Here is a 21,971-nt window from a genome sequence, read left to right as displayed (position 1 = left end):
AACAATTCTCCCTAGCTTATTCTGTTAGAATTTAGTATACCTTTTTATTCTTTTCTTTTTACTTGATAATGGGAGTTAGCATTAAAGCAGCCTTATTTATTATTCATACCCTGTCAATATGACTACTTTCTGTAAAAAAACCCCATTCATTCCAAGGACAAATCAGCTATTCTATATCTATCCTGCAAAAATAAATATAATCTTTATACTAACACATATATCCATTTCTTTATTTTTTTACTGTTTATTTTGACTCATTTCTTAGCTGGTTGAATTTGATAGTTCTCCCTTTTGGTTATATCTGTATCTGCATACTTACATGTCTGTCCTTATGTGTATACACTTCTTAAGAAGAGCTTATGGATCTTGTATTTTCTGAGTAACTGGATGCTTGAAAGTGTTTATAGGTTGCTTTTAAACTTCATGGTCAATTTGGCTGGGTATCACATAACTGGATTTCATATCTTTCCCTTGTAACTCTGAAAGACATTGCCCTACCATCTCCAGAGAATGGTGACTGATGGTAATATAGAGAAGTCTAAGGCCAGAATTGTTTTCCTTCCTTGATGACCTAAGGAATTCACGTTTATGTTTTAGCTCTCTTGAATTCCATAACATCAGAAAAATTTGTTTTAGTGTTAATTACTTTGAATTCAGTTTTCCTGGAACAATTTCTTTTGTTAGTGTTTCCTTTCTTCTCCTTAAGTAAAAGTTTTCTTTTATTATATCTTTCCTTTTTTTTTCCTCTTTCATTTGTTCTGTTTTTTTTTTTTTTTTCCCCAAGAATGTTAAGTATGTATTAACTGGGTGTCTTTTACCTTCTATACTTATCACCTCATCTCTTATATATCTTTGTATTTCCCATTTCATTTTTTTATGCCTGTCCGTTCTTTTTCTGACTGTTTTTCAGTATTGAATATTCTGTTTTGTTGTTGTCACTTCATTGGTGGCTTTAATTTATGATTTTTTCCTCCCAGTTTTTACCCTTAGCCTGCCAGCTTGCTTTTTGATCTCCTTTGGTTGTCTTATCCTTTCTTAGATATTTCATAATTTTCTTTGAACCCCTTTACCTTGAAGTAGCTTATATTCTTTATTATTTCTTTTAGACTGGAAATTATTTGTATGATTTTTCTGTCTCTGTTGACAGTTTTTTTTCTTAATCTGCCATTTGCCTATGTTTCTCCACCCCAATTTTTGGTAGTTCTGTGTAATTTCTTTGCTGATTTATTTCTGGTTGTTACTCATTTTTGAATAGGATCAATTTCATTAAGGACAGATATTGCCTGAAAAAAGTGTGATGTTAGATGCATGTACTGAGTATTAGGGAGAGGAGATAAATGACATTAATTTGTGCTTCCATTTGGATTATCTCAAATACTCCATCACCCAAGATATTTCTTTTCTTTGAGGGTCATGTCTCACCTCAATTTGTAGTGCTGTGAAGGTCACTGTGCCATTGAGGCCCATGAGTCATTGGAGCCTATGTAGTAAGCAGTGCAGTGACAGCTGCATCCTCTCTCTTGACCCCATTTGGCAGACATTCTGAGCTAGGAAGCTAGGTCATTGACAATAAGAATGTCTTCTTTTTTTTTCTCTCTCCTTCTGTGGTATAGACATGTTTTGTGGAGAAACCTTTCCTATTTTCTCCTAGGTAGAAACTTAATATCATAACTCCAATTAGAGTTTACTGGAATGGGCTTTAGAACCATTCAAATTTTAGGGAAATCTTTGTTCTGCTTGAGTTCTTAGGGGGTGCAGTTAGGCTCTCAGGATTACTTCTCATTTTGATTCCAGATATCGCATAATTTGGCAGATTTTTAAAAATAGTTTGTGGTTTGTGGTTATGGCTGTGTCTTTGTTTCATTGATGATGAAGTGCTCATTATTTTTGTTCTGTTTTTTTTTTTTTTTTTTTTTCCAGTTTGTTTCTGGAGCAGAGAATGTCTTCTGCTCATCTTTAAAAATTTTTTTTAGTTTATTTGCTATCTCTGTGTTCTTAAGAACCTACTAATAAAATACCCTGATATTAGACTTTACTTTTTGTTTTTGAAACAAGATGTCTATATTAAGCTCATTTAATGTTTAATGTATCTACAATTTGGCAACTGCTTAAAAAAAATTTTTTTTTTAACTTTAAGTTCTGGGATACATGTGCTGAATGGGTAGGTTTGTTACATAGATATACATGTGCCATGGTGGTTTGCTGCATGTATCAACCCTTCATCTAGGTTTTAAGCCCCGCGTGCATTAGGTATTTTTCCTAATGCTCTCCTTCCCCTTTCCCTCCACCTGCCGATGGGCCCGAGTGTGTGATATTCCCCTCCCTGTGTCTGTATGTTCTTATTGTTCAACTCCCACTAATGAGTGAGAACATGCCATGTTCGGTTTTCTATTCCTGTGTAAGTTTGCTGAGGATGATGGTTTCTGGCTTCATTCATGTCCCTGGAAAGGACATGAACTCATTCTTTTTTTTTTGGCAGCTCTTAATAATTTTTTATATTGGGAGGTCTTTATGCATGAATTTTTAAAATATATTAGGAGAGAAAAGCAATAACTATCAAGAGATTGAATGAAGAAATCAATTATATGTAATATGATAAAACTCTGGAGTTAATACATATTGGTGAACATTGGCTGCTTGGTGTATAAACATCTTTATTGGCATTGGGGACATAATCTTTTGAAACCATCATTGTAAAAGTGAAGCTGACATTGTAAAACTTCGTATTTTGACAATAAGAACTGCTCCTCAACATGGGAAACCTGTCGAATTTCTCATAAAATTGCATATGATCAACTTCTCTTGGAGAAACATAGTTTTCAAAGAATCTGATATGTTTTAAGGAAAAGGTGCATTTTCTTTTTTTTTTTTGTTACATGAGCAGGAGAACCATTGCATTACATTTGATATTAAACTGCACATACCAGAACCTGAAATTTATTTTAGAAATAACCTGTCATATGTAATTAATTTAAAAATAATTAATAGACTTTAATTTTTAAGAACATTTTAGGTCCAGAACAAAATTGAGTAGGAAATATAGAGGATAGTCCCCTTTAGCCTTCCCCCAACCATCAACCTCCCCCACCCAAGTGGTGTATGTTTGTTACAATAGACGAACCGATATTTATACATCATTGTCAACCAAAGGCCTAAAATTCAGTTTTGCTCTTTGTGTTACACCTTCTATGCGTTTTGACAAACATTATAATGACATATATTCACTCTTGTGGTATCATACAGCATAGTTTTAATGCCCTGAAAATCCTCCGTGCTTTACCTGTTCATCCCTTCCTCTCTCCCTCCTTCAGAATCCCTGGTAACAACTGATCCTGTCTCTATACTTTTGTCTTTTCCAGAATGTTTTATAGTTTCAATCTTACAACTTTTACAGTCTTATCAGATTAACTTCTTTCACTTAGCAATATATGTTCCTTGTGTTAGTCCATTCCCACACTGCTATGAAGAAATACCCGCCACTGGGTAATTTATAAAGGAAAGAGGTTTAATTGACTCACAGTTCCATATAGCTGGGGAGGCGTCAGGAAAACGATCATGGTAGAAATCAAAGCAAACTTGTCCTTCTTCACATCGTGGCCGAAGAGAGAAGTGCAGAGCAAACGGGGAAAAGCTCCTTATAAAACCATCAGATCTTTTGAGAACTCACTCACTATCATAAGAAGAGCATGGGGGTAACTGCCCTTATGATTCAATTACCTCTCACCAGGCCCTTCCCATGGCACATGGGGATAATGGGAACTACAATTCAAGGTGAGATTTGGGTTGGGATACAGCCAAGCCATATCATTTTGCCCTGGCCCCTCCCAGATCTTCTGTCCTCACATTTCAAAACACAATCATGCCTTTCCAACAGTCCACCAAAGTCTTAGCTCATTCCATCATTGACTCAGAGGTCAAACTCCAAAGTGTCATCAGAGACAAAGCAAGTCCCATCTGTCTATGAGCCTGTGAAATCGAAAGCAAATTAGTTACTTCCTAGATACAGTGAGGGTACAGGCATTGGGTAAATACACCCATTCCAAATGGGAGAAATTGGCCAAAACAAAGGGACTACAGGCCCCAGGCAAGTCCAAAATGCAATAGGACAGTCATTAAACCCTAAAGTTGCAAAATGATTCTCTTTGACTCCATGTCTCACATCCAGGTCACGCTGATGCTAGAGGTGGGCTTCTATGGCCTTGGGCAGCTCCACTTCTGTGGCTTTGCAGGGTATAGCTTCTCTCCCAACTGCTTTCATGGGCTCGTGTTTAGTGTCTGTGGCTTTTCTAGGTACACAGTGCAAGCTGTTGCTAGATCTCCCATTCTAGGGTAGGGACTGGAGGATGGTGGTCCTCTTCTTACAGCTCCACTAGGCAGTGCCCTAGTGGGGACTCTTTGTGGGCGTCCAACTCTACATTTCTCTTCTCCACTGCCATAGCAGAGGTTCTCCATGAGAGCTTCACCCCTGCAGCAAACTACTGCCTGGACATCCAGGTGTTTCCATGCATCTTCTGAAATCTAGGTGGAGGTTGCCAAACCTTAATTCTTTGTTTTGCTTTTATTTTATTTTATTTTATTTTATTTTATTTTATTTATAAATAAATAAATAAATCACCCAGGCTGGAGTGTAATGGTGTGATCTCAGCTCACTGCAACCTCTGCCTCCCAGATTCAAATGATTCTCCTCCCTCAGCCTCCCGAGTAGCTGGGATTACAGGCACCCACAACCACACCCAGCTAATTTTTGTATTTTTAGTAGAGATGGGGTTTCACCATCTTGACCAGGCTGGTCTTGAATGAAACCATGTTGGCCAGGCTGGTCTTGAACTCCTGATGTAAGGTGACCCGCCCACCTTGGCCTCCCAAAATGCTGGGATTTCAGACATGAGTCACTGCACCTGGCCCCAAACCTTAGTTCTTGACTTTTGTGCACCCACAGGACCAACATTATGTGGAAGCTACTGAGGCTTGAGGCCTGCACCCTGTGAAGCAACAGCCTGAGCTGTACATTGGCCCCTTTTAGCCATGGCTGGAGTGGCTGGGACACAGGACACCAAGTCTTGAGGCTGCATACAGCAGGGAACAGGAGTTTGGACCCAGCCCAGGAAACCATTTTTCCCTCCTAGGCCTCTGGGCCTATGATGGAAGTGGCTGTTGAGAAGGTCTCTGACATGCCCTGGAGACATTTTCCCCTGTCTTGGTTATTAGCATTTGGCTCCTCTCTACTTACGCAAATTTCTGCAGCTGGTTTGAATTTCTCCCTAGAAAATGCCTTTTTTTTTTTTTTTTCCTACTTCATTGTTAGGCTGCAAATTTTTCAAACTTTTATGCTGTGTCACCTCTTGAATGCTTTGGTGCTTAGAAATTTCTTCTGCCAGATACCCAAATCGTCTCACTCAAGTTCTAAGTCTCACAGATCTCTAGGGCAGGGACAAAATGCTACCAGTCTCTTGGCATAGCAAGAGTGACCTTTACTCTATTTCCCAACAAGTTCCTCATCTCCATCTGAGACCGCCTCAGCCTGGACTTCATTGTCTGTATCACTATCAGCGTTTTGGCCAAAGACATTTAAGAAGTGTCTAGGAAGTTCCAAACTTTCCCACATTTTCCTGTCTTCTTCTGAGCCCTCCAAACTGTTTCAATCTCTGTTTGTTACCCAATTCCTAAGTTGCTTCCACATTTTCTGCTATCTTTATAGCAGCACCCCACTATCCTGGTACTAATTTACTGTATTTTCATTTTCATGCTGCTGTGAAGAAATACCCAAGACTGGGTAATTTATAAAGGAAAGAGATTTTATTGACTCACTGTTCTGCATGGCTGGGGAGGCCTCAGGAAAACCATTGTGGCGGAAGGTGGAGCAAATATGTCCTTCTTCACATGGCAGCAGGAGAGAGAAGTGCCAAGCAAAGCGGGAAAAGCTCCTTATAAAACCATCAGATATTTTGAGAACTTACTATCAGGAGAACAGCATGGGGGTAACCACTCCCATGATTCAATTACCTCCCACCAGGCCCCTCCCACAACATGTGTCATTATGGGAACTGTAATTCAAGATGAGATTTAGTTGAGGACACAGCCAAACCATATCATTTCTCCATGTCTTTTTGTGGTTTGAGAGCTCATTTCTTTTTAGCACTAAGTAATATTCCATTATATGGATATACCACAGTTTGTTTATCCATTCACTTTTTGGAGGACATTTTGGCCACTTCCAAGTTTTGACAGTTCTGAGTAAAGCTAATATAAACATTTGTGTGCAGGTTTTTGCATGTATTTAAGTTTTCTACTCATTTGGATAAATACAAAAAGCACAGTTGCTAGATTGCATGGTAAGAGCATGTTAAATTTTGTAGGAACTGCAAAACTGTTATCGAAAGTGGCTGTACCATTTTGTAGTTTCAGCAGAAAGGAGCAGTGGTGAGCAATGTTCTTGTTGCTGTATGTTGTCTTCAGTATTTGGTGTTGTCCGTTGTCATTGTTTCGGATTTTAGCTATTCTGATAAGTATGTAGTGCTATCTCAGTGTTTCATTTTGTGATTTCCTATTAATATGATATTTGAACATCTTTTCATATGCTTATTTGTCATTTGTATATCATCTTTGGTGAAGTGTTTGTTCAGAGCTTTTGACTCCCCTTATTTTTTTATTTTTTATTTTTTTTAAAAGAGACAGGGTCTTGCTCTTTCACTCAGGCTGGACTGAGTGCAGTGGCATGACTCTATCTCACTGCAGCCTCAAATTCCTGGGCTCCAGTGATCCTTTTGCCTCTGCTTCCCCAATAACTGGGACTACAGGTGTGTGTCATTGTGCTTGGCTAATTTTTTTTCAAATTTATTCTTTGTAGAGACAGGAATTCTTTGTTGCCCAGGCTTGTCTCAGACTTTTCACTTCAAGCATTCCTCCTGCCTTGGCCTCCCAAAGTTCTGGGATTACAAGTGTGAGCCACTGTGGCCTGCCTTTATGTCCATTAAATAGTTGTATTTTTAATGTTATACATTAAAAAAAAAAAAAAAAACCCAATAATAGAGGCAGGTTCTCACGGTGTTGCCTAGACTGGTCTCCAACTCCTGCCCTCAAGCAATCCTCCCACCTCCACCTCCCAAAGTGCTGGGATTACAAGTCTCAGCCACTGCACCTGACCTTGCCCATTTTTAATTGCTTATTTACTTATTATTGAGTTTTAAGAGTTTTTAAAAATACATTTTAGCTAACAGTCCTTTAACAGATATGCATTTTGAAAATATTTTCTCCCGGTCTGTGACTTGTCTTCTTATTATCTTGAGAGTGTCTCTCAAAGAGCAGAAGTTTTTCATTTTAATGAAGTTTAGCTTAACAATTTTTTTTTTTTTTTGTCATGGATCATGTTTTTAGTGTTATATCTAAAAAGTCACTGCAAAACCCAAGATCATCTACATTTCTTTTATGTTCTCTTCTAGTAGGTTTATTGTTTTGCATTTTATGTTTAGGTTTATGATCTGTTTTGAGTTAATTTCTGTAAAGTATATTGTAAGGTTTTCATTATGATCTATTTTGTGTTAATTTTTGTAAAGTATATTGTAAGTTCTTCATCTGGATTCATTTTTTTCTGCATGTGGATGTCCAGTTGTTCCAACATCATTTATTGGAGACTCTCCTTTCTCCATTGAATTGCCTTTGCTCCCTTGTCAAAGATTAGTTGACTATATTTGTGTGCGTCTATTTCTGAGTTCTCTTCTTTTCCATTGATCTGTTTGTCTGTTTCACTATACCACACTGTCTTGATTACTGTGTAATTAATTTTTAAAATAATAATTTTTAAACTAAGTATTAAGATTGGAGAAGCAAGTTATCTCAAGCCAATTTCTGTTAAGTATGAGATAATGTCATGTTATTAAAAAATGCATTATTTATAATTATTTTAGAAAAATTTGTATGCAGTGGAAACAATGTCACAATGGAAATAAATAAAATGGTAATATTTCCACTTTAAAAGAGATCACTTCTGTACAAAGTGGCTCATTTTGGGTTCAAAATGTCTCATAAGTTCATTTTGGGTGTGAATAACTGTTTTCAAATTTTACATTTTTAAAACTTAAATGACAGTTTAAAAAGTTTCTTTTAATCTTCTAAAATAATGTTGTTTGGAACTTGCTGCTTTTTTACTGAGAAAGAAAATCAGTGTCTAAACACATTTGTGAAATGAATTGAGCTAGATATTAGGGAATGCTAATAAATATATGTCACAGATCTTTTTTTTTTTTTTTTTTTTTTTTGGCCTTAAAGAGCAATTCAGGAAAATTAACCAGTAATATAAGGTAATATGTAGTAAGTATAGTGTGGATGGCAGTGTGTTGAGCTCACTAAGAGGTTAGTGTGACTGGTAAGTGTAAAGTAATGCTTTCACACAGATGGTTTTTACTCATACTATGTTTAACCTTGTGTCAGAAACGTAACAAATTTACGTAGAAGTTTTTAGGAAATTATAATGATTATCAGATATAATCAACTGTTATGATGTATTTTTATATCAATTTTATCCAGGTCTAAATTACTTACAGTAAACTACCCGTTTTAAATGGCAGTGTGGGCTAGGCATGGTGGCTTATGCTTGTAATCCCAGCACTTTGGGAGGCGGAGGCGGGCAGATCACCTGTGAGGTCAGGAGTGCGAGAACAGCCTGGTCAACATGGTAAAACCCTGTCTCTACTAAAAATACAAAAACTAGCCAGGCATTTTGATGCACGCCTGTAAACTTAACTACTTGGGAGACTGAGGCAGGGGAATCTCTGGAACCTGGGAGGCGGAGGCTGCAGTGAGCCAAGATGCCAATATGGTTTCATTGCACTCCAGCCTGGGCGACAAACCCAGACTCCATCTCACACACACACACACAAAAACGAAAAACTAAACACGGCAGTGTGATAAGTTTTGATAAAAGAATACAGCTTTACAGCCACCACCACATTTATGATTTGGTTATTGCTTTCACTCTAGAGAGATCCCTTTGTCCTTTTGAAATCAATCTCCCATCTCTGCTCCCAGGCGATTGCTGATCTGCTTTCTATATTCTAGATTGGTTTACATTTTCTAGAATTCTTAAGAATGTATTTTGCTTACTGTAGAGGATATGTTTTTCGAAAATTGATGGTAAAGTGAATTTTGGTAAAACGAACCTTATGTTTTATTATCTTAAAATTTCTAAGATGCTTGAATAAAGTTCAGTTGATGTTATCCCTAACATTTTTGGTTTTGAGTTTTCTGCCTTGTCCACTCTCTGTAATACTTTAAATCTGGATTACATGTAATAATGTGTAAAACCAACTGATGGCACATTATATTGTAAAGCAAGATACCGTTTCGTAGTTACCTGCCTCCTTGTTTATTTTTAATGTTGATAAACAATTTGAAGAATAAAAGTGTACAGATCCTATTGTATTCATAGACTTTAATTCAGTCCTTTTTTCTTATAATTGTCGCTCAGTAGACAGTGTAACCTCAATCTGTAAAAGGCCATTTGCCTTGTCCTTATGCCCTCCTGCTCAGACCTCTGAGGATGGGAGAGTGAGGGTGGATAAATAGCTATTTACTTGATAACATTCTGTTCTCTGTGACTCCTCTTACACATATATGCATGGTGTATTTTGAAAGCGTGCTGAAAAGTAGCAGTTGATCTCATAGATAAAGCAGCCCCACTAGGATGGGATAGGAGAATCCTTTTATGATTTTGAAAACCAAATGTACTGCTTGTTCATACCTTTATACAGAAAATAATCTTTTGCATACAAAAATGAGTGTTTTCTGGTTTTGCCCAGAAAAGTTCTGTCTAGAATTTGTGCTGCATCATTTATTAATCATTTTGAAAGTAGATCTACATAAAAACTAAACATTATGAAAGTCATATTTGCCTCACTAAACATTTAAATTTTGACTTCATTTGGAAATCCTACACTCATATAACGAGAAATAATCCTAATCCAAATTTATCTATAGTCAAACTGTGGATAAGTAATGTTCTATAAACTGAATTCTTAAGTAAATGTCATTTGGGGGTGATAAACATGGATCTGTTAAGAAATCCTGAAGGTCTACATTTGAACACTGCCTCACTGAAGGCTTCAGACGAAAGACAAAATGTTTCAGTAGTCAGTTTGAGAGACAATATATGTGAGATGAGACTGAAGAACAATCAGAGTGACCAACCTGAGATCTTACATTTTATATGACTATTATCCCTCTCAAAACTAGTCAGTCAATACTCTGTTTCTTTTTTTTTTTTTTTTAAGTTAATAAAAAGACTTTACTCCGACTGTTTTTGGAATTTCCTCATTTTAGGGGTTTGTCTTCAGAAGCACAGACAAATCCCATTCAGCCTACACTGAATGGTGGGTTAGACACTGCCCTGTCTTCAGCAGGGTAAATCAGATGCAAGAACAGATGTAAACAGTTACCTGTGATACAAAGCAGGTTGTGCAGCTGTGCTGATAGTGGCATGTATAAACTGCATTGGGAGGGAGGAGTTAATTCTGGCTTGGGCATCATTAGGTGACACTATTTAAATAACGCCGTGAGTGATGAATTGCATTACAATTTTAATTTATTTTCTTTGTGTTTCTGAAGTTGCATTTACTTTAGAAAATTCAGCAAACCAGAGAAGCACAGAGAGAAAAACAATTCTAAAGTTACCATTCATATTTTCATGTATATTTCATTGTTTTGTTGTTTAGCTGTTTTTTGACCTGTCATTTTTTTTATTTTATAATATGAACATTTCTCCATGTCCACTAAATATTTTTCTGCAGCATCATTTAAAATGACTACATAATCTTTTTAAATATCACAGATAAAATAATTTATTTAACTAGTCACCTATTGCTGACTGTTTAGATTGTTTTTGTGTTTTACTATTATGTAAAACACTGTCAAAAACATCCTCATGTATATGGCTGTTGCTTTTAAATTAAAACGTATTTTACCAAAGTAATACATTCACCTAGTTTAACATTTGAATAGTTGTTAAAGGCCTATTAGAAAATACAGTGGTGGCTGGGCTCAGTGGTGCACATCTGTAATCCTATCACTTTGGGAGGCCAAGGCAGGTGGATCACTTGAGCCTAAGAGTGTGAGACCAGCCTGGGCAGTATGGTGAAGCCCCATCTCTACCAAGAAACAAAAAACCCTCAAAAGTTAGTCAGGTGTGGTGGCGTGTGCCTATAGTCCCAGCTACTTGGGGTGGGGGCTGAAGTGGAAGAATCTCCCGAGCCCGGGAAGTCAAGGCTGCAGTGAACTGAAATTGTGGCACTGCACTCCAGCGTGGGATATGGAAATGAGACCCTGTCAAAAAAAAAAAAAAACAAAAACAAAACAAACAACAAAAAAAGAAAATACAGTGGTCATTTCTCTAGAGGCAGCCTTTTATCTGTTTCCTCTAGTCATTATATATCTCCACATTGCTAAATTACATATATATACATTGCTGTCTTTTTAATTAATTTATTTAAGACATTGTTGACTTTATATTATGATCTTTGAAGATTTTTCACTATTACACAGCCATCTCTTTCCCTCACAATCCCAATATAGTTAGATGCCAATTTTTGGCTTAATTTTGCATTATTATATTATGTAGCTATTATTCATAGATGAGCATATGGTAATTAATTCTGATGAAAAGTTTGCTTCTGACTTTTTGTATTTCATGAAGTTAATAATGCCTTGTTTTTTCATTTGCTTAGCTTTTTGTCCTTCTTAATAATTCTTCCTATACCTTCTATAAACTACTTAAACAATTTTCCATAAAGGGAATTACATCAGATAATATATTTCAATTATTTTCTTGAAGACATGCTTCCAGCAGACTTCCATTCTCCTCCCATCACATTCTCCAGACCTGCCTCTTCTGGGATTTTTCCTTGCTCTTAACCTAGGAACTCCCTGTGCTTTTTCTTAAATCTCATAGTGTTTTCCTTCTTGTCTTACCTTACATTTTTGTGTTATATTTCCTGTAGTATTCCTGAGAAAGGTTTTGTGAGAGAAAAATATCTTTATTCGGTTTCCTCACTTGATTTATAATTTGCTTGAATAATTAAATTCTAAGTTGAAAATAACTTTCCTATAGGTTTTTGGAAGGAAATGCTTATGTTCCATTGTCTTCCATCTTGCTCTTGCAAAGTCCAAGCCTTTTTGATTCCTTTAACTGTATAAGAAAACTGAGTAGAAGAATGTCTGGGTATAAGGATGTCATATTTTAAAAACTGTAAAGATGGGGAGGATGAAGAGGAGATTCAAGACAGAGGGACTCAAAAAGCCAGGTGACAGCAAGTTGTCCACTATGGTAAGAGAATGAAGGCATCTAAGTCCATGTGAAGAGAGTGTGGGATATAGTTGGAACACAGTAAATTGAGGCTTTGTATTGGAGACCCATAACGTGGAGCTTTAAATTGATTTTCTAGGCATTATTTCACCTAGCTGTCGCCAGCTATGTGAAACTTTCTTTGGCTTATGGCAGGCAAAATGAATTGGCTTCTGATTTATCCTCCTTTAGTATTAATACTTTCCATGTGCCCATGTGCATGTGTACTCATATATGTACACACACATTTTTACGTATCTATATGCCTGTCTCCCCCATTAGACTAGATCTTTGGGGTTGGAGGAAGTGACATAATTAGGTCTGTGTTAAGGGAAGCACAGTAGATCAGTTCTTAACATTCCTGGTGATTGAGATGCCATTGAAAACTGCAGAATGGATACCAGGAAGAAGGGATTAAAAGGAGAGAGAACAGAAGGTTATTTCAATGCCTGGATTTGAAGAAATGAGCATATGATGAACTAATCTACTGGGAGAGGGAGGGATACTACTTCAAATAATTATATTCCGATTATTCTCGTGAGTCTATTTTAAATTTTGGAAATGCTGTGTCATTTTTATATATTGATTACACATCTTGCTTTAAAATTTTTCTCTTTTTGGTTCATTCCAGAAAAGTCTGAAACAATTTTAACTCTTGCTTTATGGATTTTTTAAAAAGATGAATGATGTTTGGTTTACACAGTTGATGATTAACAGTAATGATGATCTGAAATGCCATCTTAATTCTATTTTGTTAAAGAAACACACAAATAGAGAATTGTAGATGAAAATAATTGGTATAAATCTTATATTATCATTTCCTAGCATTTTCTTATTCTGAGTAGATTCATTGCCTGAAAATGTTAACTTTGATTTTACCAGAGTCTTTCTTAAGTAGATAAAATTTGAAATAATATGATACTTTTCATTATTGTTTGAAAACAATGAACTTTTCCACAAATTTTCAACATTACAAATAGGATCTTTTCACCAAGATGGATGATCACTCAGAAAAAGTGAAGAATTAGTTAAAGGTTTTGTTGTATGTTTGTTACTGACTGATTTCTCAAAAGCCAGGCTATGTATTTATACTTAAAAAGATGCACCATATAACATATCACAAATTTAAAAATAGCATTCCACTGATGAGTCTTTACTTTCCAAGATGCTTTTAGACAGGCTTATGCTCCACTAATGGTAGGAGACTAATGTCTTTTGGAAATTTTCATGATGCTAATTACAATTTATTAAGCACTTACTCATGCCAAGCCCTGTGCCAAAGAGTGAAGGGACATCGTCTCATTTAATAATAATCCTATTGGGGTGGGTGTTGTTTATTATTAGATGAGAAAATTGAAACATAAAGAGGTTACATTTCTTGTCTGAGATCATGCAGGTAGCAGGCAGTAAAGCAGGGAATGTTTATCTTTGGTGTGTGTGTCTCTTCGTTCTTAAGCTTGCTTCTTTCCATGTTATAGGAAGGATCCTAAGGAATATTAATCCTGGAAGTGGCATCACATGTGAACGGTATTTCTCACCTGCCCTATCATCAGATGACCATCTAATTTACTAGTAATTTCTCAGATTTTTTTTTTTTTGATCCTTGTAAAACTGAATACCCTGCACTGTCTACTGTGCTTTCACAAATGAAAATGATGGTCCACTATAAGGTTACTATTTGGATTTAAAAAAAATTTCTTGTTTAATGAGAATAGCCAAATTTTCTTTGAAAAACTTTCTGTACTTATTAAGACAATATTAGTATCCTAGTTTAATGTGTGTGACTGATACAGTTTTACGTTACTTACTTTTTATATTATTCTTTCACAAACAATACAAAGCCTCCCCCAAATGTTGTTTCTCCTTAATGCTAACTTTAAGAAGTCATACATATTTCTTCCTGAACACCCAACAGTTTGGTATTCCGTCAGATGTTTTGCAGGGTTTTAGCAAGTCGTTACAGTGAATGTCTTCGAGAAGCAATACATTAGGCAGAGCACTGCAGAGACACCTGTAGAGATCAGCACACCTGCCCTCAAGCAAAAGACAGTAATTAGTTGCTCATCTTCCCTTGCAAACTTCCCCAATGTTGTTGTACATGAAACACATAGATCACAGCAGTGCTGTCATGAGCTCTGCACCGTTGGAGTTGTTTATGCCCATTCAATTTTTAATGTTTCTATAAGACATTTTGATGGGAGCCCTGAGCCCAAAGGGATTTGCATGCTTGATCAAACTTGTGATGATTTAAATATAGAAATAAAGAGAAACCTTTGAATTACTTTGACTGTTAACTTTTAGGACTGCGTTAGTGGAAAACATTTACATGATACTTGAGGCAAAGATGTGTTTGATCAACCTTCACCACTTTTTTGTTTCTTGACAGCAGGTATAGCGCCAGTAAATCTAAACAAGTTTTTTAATGCTTATAGATCCAAGTGCATGTGAATATCTATATAGCATGGTCTGAATATTTTAAAAGATGAATTTGTACCAATCACTTTTATTGAAATTAAACCACTGTCAAGTACCAACCTTTTAGTCCTGCCGCATTGTCATATATAGTTTCTATTATTAAAGAATGAGATGATAGGTGATTGAACTTTAGTAAAATACAGTAGTATATATGAATTGGATATGTTGGGGCCAGATAAATTATCACTTAAAGTACTTGGATGTCTTTTGATATCATTGTTTTAATTTTAACACTATATATGGTCTAGATACCATATGGGATAAAAGCTAGTATTTTACCAAGTGACCTTTCGAGTCATTTCTAGCAGCTGGGATTCAGTTCTTTGATTGTATTAGTGAAGGTTATTAATAAACAGCTTCAATAGAGATTCATTACTGTTTCTTAAATTATATTGTTTGCAAAATGCTATCATTCCTAATATCATAGCAAATTCTCTTCACATTTATTCTGAGAAAAAAGTAACCCTAGTGCCTTGTTATTCAAGCATAGTCTGGTGGCTACACATACATGCATCTTAAATTGGTTCTTGGAGATAAATGGGCATTATGGAGTTGTCAGATTATAGTAAAACTAAAGAAGAAGATGTTATACAGCATTGGACTGTCACTGACAGAGTTAGAAACCTTAGATGCTAATAAATGCAGTCATCTCATTGTGCCTTGCAGTTTTTCCTCAATATATAGGTAGAATCTTCCTGTGAGTTTCTGAGCGTAGTTTCTGATTAGCTCTTCAACACAAAATGGAATGATGTGAATATTTAAAAACTTACCTCTAGATTTTATTTTGCCTGCCTTAGCCGTATGTAAGCCTCAGTGCGGATTAACTGGGGATACTCCATTTGTGAGGTAATGATTATGATGCTATGCTAGTATGCTAGCGTAGACAGAATACTCTTATTTATTTATTTGTTTATTTATTTATTTATTTTTCGAGACAGAGTCTCGCTCTGTCACCCAGGCTAAAGTGCAGTGGCCCTATCTCAGCTCACTGCAAGCTCCGCCTCCCGGGTTCCCGCCATTCTCCTGCCTCAGCCTCCCAAGTAGCTGGGACTACAGGTGCCTGCCACCTCGCCCGGCTAGTTTTTTGTATTTTTAGTAGAGACGGGGTTTCACCGTGTTAGCCAGGATGGTCTCGATCTCCTGACCTCGTGATCCGCCCATCTCGGTCTCCCAAAGTGCTGGGATTACAGGCTTGAGCCACCGCGCCCGGCCTTATTTTTTATTTATTTATTTTTTTATTTAGATAGAGTCTTGCTCTGTCGCCCAAGCTGGAGTGCGGTGGTGTGATTTCAGCTCACTGCAACATCTGCCTCCTGTGTTCAGGTAATTCTCATGTCTCAGCCTCCCAAAGTGCTGGGACTGCAGCCACATGCCACCAGGCCCGGCTAATTTTTGTGTTTTTAATAGAGACAAGGTTTTGCCATCTTGGCCAGGCTGGTCTCGTACTTCTGACTTCAAGTGGTCCACCTGCCTTGGTCTCCCAAAGTGCTGGAATTACAGGCGTGAGCCACCGTGCCTGGCCTCTTACATTTTATATACATAACATTTTGGCTAGCTTATGCTTCATTGACTTTCAGGAATTTCATAACAGTCATTCCTAAGAATTGGTCTTGTCTATAGTGGCCTTTGGAATTCCTAATAACTTTATGTTAATGTTACATAAAACATTTGGCAGTCTGTTTCTTATGTAAAGCTGCTCCGTGTACCCTGAGTCAGAAGCTTACTTATCTTTTTATCCTTGGTACCTAGCTTAATGTGATCAGTCAGTGTTGGTTGGATTAGTGGATGATTGAAAATATTATGTAATGGATATGAATAGCCCATGGAAAAGGTAAAGAGTGGATCACAGTTAACACTTTTAATAATAGAAATAACTTTTTCTCCTGCTTGTTTTTTTTTCCAGCATAACCCTTGGTTCATATTTTTTCTAGAATAAGTTCCTATGACTTGATTTTAACTTTACATCTTTACTATCAGTTCATCAAAAATATTCTGTGAAAAAACATTTTATATTTTTACTGTACTAAAGTTAAGCTCTTCTTATTCTGAGTCACAATCTGGACCCATTTAACTACTTTAGCTTTATTTTCTATTGTACTATATTCTCTAGCTGTTGTTTCTCCTCCTGTGCTGGAGAAACTTTTTACTCCTTGTTTCAGGGCAAGTCAAACTTCTACTTCCTGGCATCATGCCTTGGTCTCTGAGCTCCAGTCTCATGAACTTCTGAGTTATTTCTGTTTTCCACCCCCCAGTTAAGAATGAAATCGTATGTGCCCCTATGTTTTGCAAAATGGATCTATCTCCAGCTAGCTCATAACTTCATTGGTATGGTTCCTTTTTTTTTCTTTTTTGTATTTTAATTCTTTTCTTTCTGACATATGGTAGAATGCTAAGTACTTTGTAGTCACATAGTAAATACTATACACATTTACACACTAGGTAATATCTACTTTCATAGTAGCAAGATAAGCTTCCTCCTAAAGAAAAGAAGAAAGGAAGATGGACAGAAGAAAAGGAAGACAAAACAGAAGAAAGGAAGGAAGAACAAAAAAGAAAGATCAGCAAGAATATTTTGAGGAATAGGGAAAGAGCAGTAATTCTGGAATTTTAAAAACTTGAGTTTAAATTCTGATTCTGCTTACTAGCTTTGTAATATTGGATGAGGTTCATAATCTTTTGGTGTAAAATGGTAATAATATCTATCTGACAAACTTGTTGTAAGGGTTAAATTATATAATGTATATAAAGTGCTTATTGGCATACCCTGGCACATATTTGATGTTGAAGCAATGGTAGCTAACTCTTTTATTTTGCATGTGAGGGAGGAATTTTAGAGAGCTGACCAAGGGTCATATAGCTAGTAAATTGTGGAGAGAGAATTGAACACCAGGCCATTCTTACTCTAAAGCAGTGTTTTTCAAACATTAGTGCATCTGAGAATTATCTGAAAGACTTGTTAAAACACTGGGCCCCACTCCAGAGTTTCTGGTTCACTAGGTCTGGGGTGAGGCCTGAGAATTTGCATTTTAAACATGTTTCCTGTTGCTGTTGCTGCTGCTACTGGTCCAGGGACCACACTTCGAGAACCAGTGCTTTCTGGCATATTTCTCAACTCTAGTTGCACCTAAGAAATCACCCTGAGTAGTGTCTATAAATTATTGATGAAACCAGAATCTCTGGTTATGGGCCTAAGTGTGGATTTTTAGGTTTTTGTTTTAAGCTGTCCAGGGAATTCTAACGTGCAGCCAGGATAGGAAGCACCATTCTGCCTAAGTGAGGCTCTTTGCAGTTTTTTCTTAGAACTGGGTATTAAGTGAACCAGCTGATCCTGCACCCTCCTGGATGCTCAGTGAGGCAAGGCCTCAGTACTGTGTTGTTTTTATGCTGTTATGTTTTAAAACAATTGCTTCGGCCTAGAATCCTTTTACTGTTTTAACCTGTTCTACTTGTTTTTGTGGACTGTTTGCATTTCTCCATCTTCACCCTCAGTGTATCCTGAATGCCTTCATCAATCTCTAGGGTGGATTTTATGTTAATATTTGGCAAAAGCAAGTAATTCCAATAGTTGACTTGAAGTATAAAGTAAATAAAGGAGTATATCTAATTTTTAAAAAAGCAGTCACATTAACAATTTAGTATACTTTCAGAGTTCTGATTGTGAGTTTGTTCTTCTTTCTGAGATGCTTTGGAAACCTTACATTTTGTTTTAGGGGACCCAGTTATTGGTTAGAATAGGTAATGATAATTGTGCACCCAGAAGTGTATAAGTAAAATGTCGTAGATTAATTGATAAAGGAGTCTTTTTTTCTTTATATGATTCAGTTGGTAAGTATATACAAATCAAGGCATGAAATCATTTACTGGATAAGAGTGGGCAAAATACCACATAATTTCATTAACCTTTAAGCAATGAAATTATAAATCCATATGCAAATGTTTAAGGTTATCATTGCCTATCACCCCCTTTTGATTCCTACAGACCGTTAATTCTTCTCTGTCCTGCTGGGTCTTATTAAAACTTCTGACTGATGTACTTTTATTAAAAGGTTTAGAATTTACCAATTTAAAACACTTGCTTTACACTATCACCTCTAATTTAACTAGGCCTATTAAACACTGTATTTTGCAAAGGGAAAAAGTCAATTGCTGTTTCTTTAAAAAATAATAAATTGAAATGAATTTTAAACTCTGCTTAGAGGTGAGCAACTGCTATATACTACTAGGCCTTTTGATAGCTGATTTGTTCCTTTAGTATGCAAATTTTAGGTTTACAGAGATCTAGTGCTTTTATTTAGGAAATATGCCCAGAGGCTAGATTGGTAGGCTTTGGGGAGATAACTAGTTTGGTGTGAAATAAATAGTTGTTAAAAGATCACATGAATTGGGTCCCAGAAGATGAAGAGTAGACTGAGACAGATTGAGGAAAACTGACTGTACTTCATTTCATTTGGCTATACATGTCACTGAATTAAAAATGAAGACAATGAATGATGGCAACACAAAGCAAATTAATGAAAATAAGCCTTTTTTTGGTGGGTTTTCTGAAAAGTTCTGTCTTCTGAGCAATTTAAAGAAACGGGCTGAGTACACCCCTAACCAAAGAAGCTTGGTCCACATCATTCTGGGAGGCCAGCCTTTTAAGAGATTTTAGCTTTAGCAGGGAGGAAGGAATGGGTCAACTCCCCTCCCACCCCCTGCCTATCAAGTCAGCAGCATCACTTCTGGTTAGTGAGATGACAGATGTCATAGAAAACCTCACATTCAAAACTAGAGGGCTTGGAGATGCTAGCTTAGGTTGGCAATTGTAGATATTCTGGCTTGCAAGTGTTAAACAAATAATAATAATAAACTTTTAGCTTTGCGAAGTTAGTTTTAAGAAGTGGTACACTTGTTTTGTAGCACTGCTGTTTTGGAATCTCTGACGTCCAAACATTTATTTTTCCTTAAATAACTGAAAAATAGTGAAATACATTTCTATATCGATAGCTTATAGAATCCACTGTTTTTTGTTTTGTTTTTTTTTTTTTTTTTAACAGTGCATATATCTGTCTTTTTGGTTGTCTAAGCAGTTAGGCCATTAAGAAATAGAATATTTGAATAGCGTTAGCATTTGAAATGGTCTCTGTATGCCTATTTGTTGTATGTCTCTGGTAGTAGAAGTGCAGAGGACATGGGTGATGATGATGTATGAAGGTGGGATGCTAGATTATTTCATTGAGGCTGGAGGTTTGTAATCTTGTTATCATTAAAGCTTCAAAGAGGTGTGGTATGTAGGAGTAGGAGTGCCAATGCCACAGTCTAGTAGAGTGAGAAGTGAGAATAGCTAATTGGTTCTTGCCAGCCTTAGCAATAGTGGTTTTGGTAGAGTGATAGCTAAGGAAGCCAAGTTATGGTAATTCAAGTATTGAATGGAAGTTGAAGTGAAAACAACGAGCTTATGTTATTATTTTATGAAGTTTCACAGGGATAGTTGGTAGGGTTGGAAGAACTGTTATTGATGAAGGAGAAGAAACCAGTGGAGAAGAAAAGGAGAAGACGGATAGTGCAAGTTCCTAGAAACAGCATAAATGAATAGGACTCATAGTATAGGTAGAGGGTTTAGTAATGGAAAAGAGTGTCAACCATGAGATAGGAATGAAAGTGTTATGAGACAGGAGAATTTGCATATGTAGAGTGGGTTCTTAGTTGCAGACAATAGCTAGTTTGAGTTGCATACAGAGATGCATCACATGCTACTTAATTTGCAGAAGTGCCAAGGAACCAAAGTTGACTGTGAATAGCAAGGAACAGCACAAGCCATGAGAAACATCCCATGATACTATTCTAGTAGAAACTCCACTGCCATTTGCTACTTAGAGCCTATGAGACTAGGGATCATTTAGTAGCATATCTACATACATGGTTGTTTCAGAAGAACAAAATGCCTTCACTACAGAATTTGATCTCATTTGTAGTTGGCTATTTCCTTGATTTGCTCATTTCTGCTTTCTAAATCTTGAATGGATTTGGTTGAACCTGGGTTCAACCAAAGGCATGATGCCAGAGCATCTGGGAAATGTTTTCAGCTTGAACTTTGTGAGTACAGGAAGTTAGAGTGCATGCTAGAAAGGGATTGGAGTGCAGGCTGAGTAGTTCTGGCTCTTGGTCTTTCATGAGCTGCAATCAAGATGTCAGCCAGAGTGACATTCATTTGAAAGTTTGACTAGCCTGGAGGATCTGCTTAGAAAATGGCTCTCTCACGTGGCTGTTATGTTGATTCTGGCTATTTGGCAAGATGCCTTGTGTACCTTTCCCTAGGATGGCTTGAGTGTCCTCACAACATGGCAGCTGGCAGCTGGCCTCCCCCAGGAAGATCCAAGAGAGTAAGGAAGAAGCTCTAATATCTTTTAGGACAGACACTGTCACTTCCTCTGCATTCTGTTGATCACTCAGACCAACCCCGATATGAGCAAAGGGAGTACACAAAGGCATGCATTCCTTGAGGTGAGGATTATTGGGGGCTGTCTTGGAGGCTGGCTTCCTTGTACCCTCTTTTCCCCTTTCTTTGGTAGCACAAGTTGATCAGATTTATCTGTAGAAGCAAAAAATGAAATTATTTTAATAGAATGAAACTTGACAAGAATTTGGATAGAATGTGGTTCTTTATATTAAGGGTACATAGTGTACAGTATTGTCAGCCAGATTTTAAGGAGATAACGAAATGCTGTTCATTTACTTGTTCTCAGGTTTATATTCTACAAGCAGAGCTTGTATCGTAACATTATCATTCAGTCGAGGCATATGTATTTTGAAGTGTAGAGATAATGAGGTAGTGATACTATCTTCTAGAATAACTCTTCTGTCTTCATCTCTGAAATTCACTGGTCTGGCTAGCTGTCTCTAACGTCATTTCCTCGTCTCAACTCTTTAAGACCCTGACAGACTCTGAGATTATAGTGAAGATTTCTGTGACATGCTGGGTGGGTATAGACTGCTCTCTCGTGCCTTGGTCACATCTTCGTGTTTATTTTTTCATATCATGTATCACAAATTGAAATGATGTTGCTGATATACTTGTTTGTCACCCTGCATCCTTCTCCCACTCCCCAAAGTAAAGCTCCAGCAGAGTAGGGCTTTGTTGACTTACTCACTGCTGAGTCCTCGGCACTGAGTGCAATGCATGGTA

General features: G+C 36.8%; 1 protein-coding gene across 20 annotated transcripts in view; it reads left to right on the top strand.

The window, feature by feature from the left end:
• Window positions 1–21,971, top strand: part of GTDC1 (glycosyltransferase like domain containing 1) — a 374,641-nt gene that overhangs the window by 71,921 nt on the left and 280,749 nt on the right. Inside the window, exon 1 of one of the 20 annotated variants that reach the window (XM_021923574.2) lies at window positions 19,823–21,289. The exons of the other annotated variants lie outside the window; for them this stretch is intronic. The gene's annotated coding sequence lies outside the window, so the exon portion shown is untranslated. Of the gene's footprint in view, window positions 1–19,822; window positions 21,290–21,971 lie in introns of those variants that run through there. 20 annotated transcript variants of the gene reach the window in all.

This window comes from Papio anubis, chromosome 10 (assembly GCF_008728515.1).
Source record: "Papio anubis isolate 15944 chromosome 10, Panubis1.0, whole genome shotgun sequence".
Lineage (NCBI taxonomy): Eukaryota > Metazoa > Chordata > Mammalia > Primates > Cercopithecidae > Papio > Papio anubis.
The sequence above is the reverse complement of the archived record's forward strand: the minus strand, read 5'-3'. Positions and strand labels throughout refer to the sequence as shown.